This window comes from Amblyomma americanum, chromosome 6 (assembly GCF_052857255.1).
Source record: "Amblyomma americanum isolate KBUSLIRL-KWMA chromosome 6, ASM5285725v1, whole genome shotgun sequence".
NCBI lineage: Eukaryota > Metazoa > Arthropoda > Arachnida > Ixodida > Ixodidae > Amblyomma > Amblyomma americanum.
Genome location: NC_135502.1, coordinates 39,330,474 through 39,337,932, shown reverse-complemented (window position 1 = coordinate 39,337,932; position 7,459 = coordinate 39,330,474). Strand labels below are relative to the sequence as shown.

Below are 7,459 nucleotides of genomic sequence, written 5' to 3'. Positions count from 1 at the left end.
ATTCACAGGGGCACCCAATTACATTACCTGTTGTCAATGCGATTGCATCAGAAGCTGTTGATACCTTTACCAGAAGTGACGTCATGTTTCATCTGGTTACGTCACCCCCTCCAGCCAATGGGCGAATTTTATGAACGGCACATTTTTTTTTTCCCCCATGAGGCTCTTAGTGCGGCCGCATTAGCAAATGGTGCCACAGGCGGATTGCGAGCGAAGCGCTGGAAAAACGCCACGCCCGTCACTGGACCTGTGTGTACTCTGAAAAACAATGCGTGCCCTGCAGACAGAAATCAGCACAGTCGCAAAGTCACGTGAAAGCATTCCGTGATAACCGCGGTGTGGTGATCTCGGTGGAGCACACTGCGACCGACTTGTTGAAGTACAGTTGTAGAGTTGTTGCGACCATAGCGACGGCCGCTCCAGTCGCAAAACGATAACAGAAATCCCAGTTTCCTGCTGAACATGGTGTGTGAAAGAAGCCGTGCAACAATCATTGAATCCGACGAAAAATTGGGAGAATGTATATATTTAGTCGAGGTTTTCATTAAAGTTATTAGTAGTGTGGCCAGATAAGATACTGCAGGTAATTTTATAAAAAGTAGAAGACAAATCACATGCCTCCGGTAAGATCCGAACTCACGCCCTTTGCATGTCCCGTACGATGATGTAGTTTTTCACAATGATGGGCACCACCTCTGAAAAAAAAAAAAAACAACATTCCTCTATTATTTCCTTGGTTTCAGTGATCATTTGCTTCTGTCATATGCATTTTGTTAGGAACTGACTATTTACAGGCAGAGATGTATTGCGCGAGACCAATTAAGGGCCGATGGCCTAGGACACTGTAGATAAGCTCATACGCGCTCACCACAGCGTCGACGTCGTCCTTAGCACTTGATCGTCCTCTAATCGTACGTAGAACTACCCTAACGAGCCCCCGATTCCCTTACCCTTGCTTGATTTCTTAACTGCTACATATCGCGGCATTTGAAACCACACAACGGCTCAAGATCTAGTCCCCCGGGGGTGAAAGTCGCGCCCTGAGCGTCGCGATTGTCACATGCGCGAGTCTGCACCATGTATCGCGACCGCGATGCTTCCACATGCGAGAGAGGGGGAGGAGAGAGGTAGTGGAAAAGGGGGGGAAGGGGATTCCTGACGCCGTGGCGCGGGCTCCGGAATTCCCGGGAACGTCGGAAGGCCGCCGGCGACCGCTGCGTGACGCTAATGATGATCGATCGCCTGATCGATGACGGCGGCGGCCAAACCCAGCCTCGGGCTCGCTGAATAGAAAAAAAAAAAACAGTAAAGATGGGTGGGACGGTGCTTGACGCTTCACTTAGAGCGTGAAAGCACATAAGCCTTCAGAACGCTTGTATTGAATCTTTGAGCACCTCTGGGTGTCCCGTGAGACTGCGATGACGAACCGCGAGTATACTTGAGAACGAGAGCGTACACACGTGGAAGAGCGATAAGGAAAAAAGCAAATCGGTTGTATCCGCCAATAAGGAGCGACAGCAAGGCCTCCCCCCCCCCCGCTTACTGATAAGTTTGTGCGGAAGGAGTATACATCCATCGATCGTCCGCCTTGCTCTCAAGTTTTCCTAATCTTCCGTGCAGTGAGCTCTAAACGCTTAGTGCAAACTTTGCGTCAGCTAAGCCACGGTTCGATTAGTTAACAAGCTTCTTGTTTCCTTGAGACACGGTACGTATATTTCTAAAAGAAGCAATTAAAAAAAACACAGGGACATCTAATTCTATTACGTGTCCTTTCCTTGTATGCAGCTAGTGCTTTTCAACCAATAAAGAACGTATAACAATTAGCCCCAGTAGCAGCTCTTCTGCCGATGCAATAACACTAGCAGCTGTTGACGCCTTACCAGAAGTGCGCGTCACTTTCCGTCTGGTGACGTCACTTGCCTTCAGCCAATTGGAATGCTCCCGTATGATGACGTCATTTATCTCCAGCCAATTGGAATGCTCCCAACTGGTGACGTCACTTCGCTCCAGCCAATAGGCGAATTTTATGGCCGACGACGCATTTTAGCTCATGGGGCTTCTAATGATATATCGCATTAAAACAAGAGGTCATATGGAAATGAAAGCACCCAGGCAGACGTCATTTATCTCCAGCCAATTGGAATGCTCCCATCTGGTGACGTCGCTTCGCTCCAGCCAATGGGCGAATTTTATGGCCGACGACGCATTTTAGCTCATGGGGCTTCTAATGATATATCGCATTAAAACAAGAGGTCATATGGAAATGAAAGCACCCAGGCAGACGTCATTTATCTCCAGCCAATTGGAATGCTCCCATCTGGTGACGTCACTTCGCTCCAGCCAATGGGCGAATTTTATGGCCGACGACGCATTTTAGCTCATGGGGCTTCTAATGATATATCGCATTAAAACAAGAGGTCATATGGAAATGAAAGCACCCAGGCAGACGTCATTTATCTCCAGCCAATTGGAATGCTCCCATCTGGTGACGTCACTTCGCTCCAGCCAATGGGCGAATTTTATGGCCGACGACGCATTTTAGCTCATGGGGCTTCTAATGCTATCGCATTAAAACAAGAGGTCATATGGAAATGAAAGCACCCAGGCAGACGGAGGACTAAGAGGATGTAATGTAGACGCGTCTGCAGATAAAGAATTAGAAGAAACAACTGAGTGAGCTTTTCAAAGTTTTACTTTTCAAAGTACGCCGCGGGACTAAAAAAAAAAAAAGGTGCGTTGACTCGCGAGCCTCACACGGTGTCATACGCCACGGGTGACTGCCGCGAATAACAATAGTCCCTAGCCAACACCCACTGCTGCGTGTATGCGTCGGAAAGGGTTGCAAAGAAAAAAGGAGCAAAGAAAAAGCACTTTCTCTTTCCTCCGCCTAACGAGGCTCAGTGGAAGCTTAAGCTAATTAAGTTGCCACCTTGGCGCGCCATGGTGAGCGGAGCAATAAAGAGCTGCTGCTTGCGCTTTCCTTTGCCTTTTGCGTTTGCTGAGGCGGGGCGGGGCGGTGGCCGCTCGGGTCGTTTGCGAAACGCTGCGCATTTTTTCTCTCTCCTCCTCCTCCTCCTTTGCTCCGCCTCACGTCTCCGTAATTACAGCCGCCGAGACCGCGTACTATACCTGCCCCAGCTGTATACTCCTACCTCGCCCAGACAGGCCGACAAGCGCCACTGCGCTTTGTTCAAAGACGCGCGCGTGTGGCCGATGCTATACACGCGAGTTAACGCGCATACGCTACACATGGCCACACCTCGCCACCACGAAAGGAGGCTCATTCACACTCATTCGGGAATATCACTGCGTAAGCACTCCTGTAGTCGGATACAACTCAAGATCGAGGCCGCAGATGCCCCTCAAAGGAGGCCCTCCAGACGATGGCGTCGACTGATTTTCATGACGTCGCGGTTAATGCGTTCAAGCCCTGGTTGTTCCTCATTCATCTGCCGCACCCTGCGATTTCACACGTACTGTAGTCGGATGCAACTTAAGAACGGAGGGGCTTTTTCCCGACAAAGAACCCTCTTTCCAGCCAATGGCGTCGGCCGATTCTTGTCACTCTGCTAGTGTGACCATGCAGGGAGGCGACTATTCCTGACAATGGAGGGAGCGGACTATTCCCTTTCATCTGCCACTACCTGCATTGTTACGCTAGCAGGGGAGGGTCATGAGAATCGGTTGATGTCGTTGGTTGGAAGGGAATTTTTGAGGGGAATTTGCTGCTTTAATCTTGAGTTTTACCCGGCTGGTGTTACAATGCGAAAGTTGCGGCGTGTGTCTGTAGCTTTGTAGAGGGATGCCTCCAGCTCCCAGAAGCACCACCTAATGGTCACCTTACCACCGCACCCCTTAGCGAGTGTGCTGCCCACGCTCCCACCTCCACCTTCCACCGTTAAAAAGAACCAACTTTTTTTTTTCCCCCGTGCTGCTTTTTTGCCAACATGACGGCTGCTGCGACTAATCTTCTGTCCCCTTTTCCTTCATCACTTAATAATAATAATAATAATTGGTTTTGGGGGGAAAGGAAATGGCGCAGTATCTGTCTCATATATCTTTGGACACCTGAACCACGCCGTAAGGGAAGGGATAAAGAAGGGAGTGAAAGAAGAAAGGAAGAAAGAGGTGCCGTAGTGGAGGGCTCCGGGATAATTTCGACCACCTGGGGATCTTTAACGTGCACTGACATCGCACAGCACACGGGCGCCTTAGCGTTTTACCTCCATAAAAACGCAGCCGCCGCGGCCGGGTTCGAACCCGGGAACTCCGGATCAGTAGTCGAGCGCCCTAACCACTGAGCCACCGCGGCGGGTCATCACTTTCCTCATCACTTTCCTCAAAACACGCTTTGGTGCACACCGAGAACTGAGGCATCTAGTGCGCCCTTTCCTTTTGTCATAAACTACTTTGTTTTTGTTTTCTTCGAGCTAAGGGAGTAATCACTCACTGCAGTGTAGCATTGTGGTAGCGATAACGGAGTGAACTATGACGTTTTCGTAAGCTGTGACGCAGAAAGTGCTGCAATCTAGCGGCTCGCTCAGAATACCCGCAGCAGGTTTTCCTGCGTGATTTTATAACCAGAAGTCGTTATGAAGGAGCGGCAACACCAAACTAGGCACTCGGCAATGCAGGAACAGATGTAATGGCGCTTGTCGCCCAATAGTGCATGCTGACACGACACGTGAACTGTAACACACAACTACACCGCCATTTCCATCGCACTCAGCTGCGATTATAGTAGGCAGCACTTGCGGGCGCAATTATATTTTTTTCTCACTCGCAGTTTGGATGCATGGATTGTGCCGACGGAGCTAGGCACTGTACATGCACAGTTCACAGCTGCGCTATTCACTGACGCTAACGGCGAATTGTTAACCCCTCACTGACTCTGTAAAAAGGTCGCTGGAAGAGGAAGGCAGGCCCAGTATACAAGGAGTCTTTCTGCACGATGATCTTCGTCGAACTGCAGCCAGATTAATGCCCAGTAGATAATATCAATGACACCGTATCACCCGCAAGTTGAGGTGTAAATGATCGGCGAGGAAATTTGGGCATGACAACATTAAGCCTGTAAGCTTCTGACAGGTTCTTTGCACTGCCCACAATCGTCAGATTTCCTTCATTATGTCCGAATGAATGAATAAATTCGATTAAGAAGAGGATGGAGTGTCTACGGTTTCGGTAAGGCAGGGGTTTAGGATTGAGCAGGAGGGTCCAGCACCAAAGTTCCTCCTTTATTACGTATAGATATCTCTGCTTGACTTCCTTGATTTTGGTATTAATTCTTGAGATTTGAATTTCGTTTCATCGTGTACGTTTGCTGTCCGGTGGCGCTGGCTTTCCTGTGTATAAATTTGGCTCGTCTCCGAGGATAGATTAGTAGGAAGTTGTCGACCTAATAGATGTCGCTTGTGTTTCTTCCGCTGCCCTCACCCTTTTCGCGCAGGGTGTGCACATTCAAGTTGTCTCGTGACCTAGGTCGGTCCAGCAGTGGGCACTTATACGGAAATGGGACTGTTGCTATGCATCCATTACTGATAAAAATGGTCTATAGGCTGTCTATAGACTTTTTATGGACTCTATTGCCACCTTCTAGATATTGCCTTTTGTCTATGCATAGTCTACTGACTGTCTATAGAAAAAAGTCTGCTAAAATTGTATGGCCATAAATCTATAGACCGTCTATGGACTCTCTATAGGATTTGTATTGTGAATACACCAGTCTGTAGGATTTGTCAATAGGAAGTCTATATACTTTATTGAGAAAAATCTATGGACAGTCCATAGGCTGTCGTAGAAATTTTTGTAAGGGATATGACGCTGTAATTTCTAACCAAAAGACATGCGAGTCAAAGATCACGGATGCGTTCTTCAACCACGAAGATTGAGGCCTGTCCTCTGAAAAGCTTTACTATACAGATTGCAGCCGATCATTCCTCAATGAGGGAACCTTTCAATAGGACTGAGGTGTCCGTTATACCATAAGTATTCTCTCACTTTTCCTTAAAGGCTCGCTGCCTAATGGCATTCCTCTTCATTCTAGATGCTATGGTAGCGCTCACAGATGGCGTGAGTTCTGCTCCTAAAACCTATACGGTTACAGCTATAGCTGTGTGTGGAGGCAACCAGCACGGGGCAACGGAGTCACGTGGGCGGATAAGGTCATGAATTCCCTACTGGAATACAGTGGATTCAGCTGGCGCAGGGTAGGGTTAAGTGGAGGTCTCTGAGAGAGGCTTTTGTCCAGCAGTGCTTAGGCTGATAATGATGATAATCATAGCTAAATTGTAAATTGCGTGCTGTGAAGCTTAACGTCTTGAAGCGGCACATGGGCTGCGAAGGACGCCGTATATAGGCTCCGGATTAATTTAGACCACCTGAGCTTCTTTTAACGGGCGCTGACATCGCACGGCTCAAGGGCTTTTTTTTTTATTGATCTTCACCATCGAGATACGGTCACCGCGGCCGGGATCGAACCCGCAACCTTGGGGTCAGCAGCCTTGGGATCAGCAGCCGAATTTATGACAATTATGATCATGATAGTTGTGATTATTAGAAGAGGGAAGCAATGGTTCGTATACGCTGATAGTGACAGTATAGATCCTCCAGAGTTGCACTTTACGATGTTCGTCGTGATGAGACATTCATCTCGAAGACATCGGGGTCACAGAAAACGGCTCCTATTACTGGTATGCATGCTGTGCAACCTATTAAATTGCAACAAATTACATAGCACAAATGTTTTGCGTGCCATCACTGGTAGCTAGCATTTTCCTCTATTCAGCCTGCTTGAGTCCACACTTTATCGGGGCTAAGGTACCACACTTCGACAAGGATAATTGAACCTGACTGTAATAAACTAAGCCGCGTAAGCACCAGGACCATGCCCACAAAAGAAGTCCGAATTAGACGCTGCCGGTTCGACTGTTCCCGTACGCTTTGATTTCGGCGCATATTGAAAAAAAAAAAAACCTATCCAGGATGTCGAAATTAACCTCCAGCTCCCTCTACTCTAAGGCGTCTGTCATCATAAGCGGCGCAACTTTCGAGCACAAAGAAAAAAATAATTAACAAGAAGGCATAAGCTGTTTGTCGACACAGCGAAAGGATAACATGGCTGCAAAAAAGAACGCCAGCATCGTCTTACCGCACATCCTAATAAAAAAGAAAAAAAATCTACTTCTGCCTTCAGCGATCGCAAGATGTACGATACCGAGCGTCTCATTTGCCTGCGAAAAACAAACTATGCGCGCCGAGAACAGGTTTTATTAGATGCGACCACGCTTCTAATGATCCGCAGGGACAGATTTGCGCGCTAATCGGATCTCTCTTACGCGACCTTGTTTTTCTCAATTTCATTCCTTTCTTTCTCGCTCTCTCTCTTTCTCTCCCCTTCTTCCTCTCTCTCTCTCTCTGCAGCTCCAGCGTAGTCTCCGTGCAAAGGCAGTCCGGCCGG

The 7,459-nt window shown here is 48.2% G+C and overlaps 1 non-coding gene across 1 annotated transcript; it reads right to left on the bottom strand.

Annotated features, from left to right (window-relative positions):
* Positions 1 to 4,240: 4,240 nt before the first annotated feature.
* On the bottom strand, positions 4,241 to 4,312 carry TRNAS-ACU (transfer RNA serine (anticodon ACU)). Its single transcript has one exon. It is a non-coding gene; the product is annotated as a tRNA-Ser (tRNA).
* Positions 4,313 to 7,459: the final 3,147 nt, after the last annotated feature.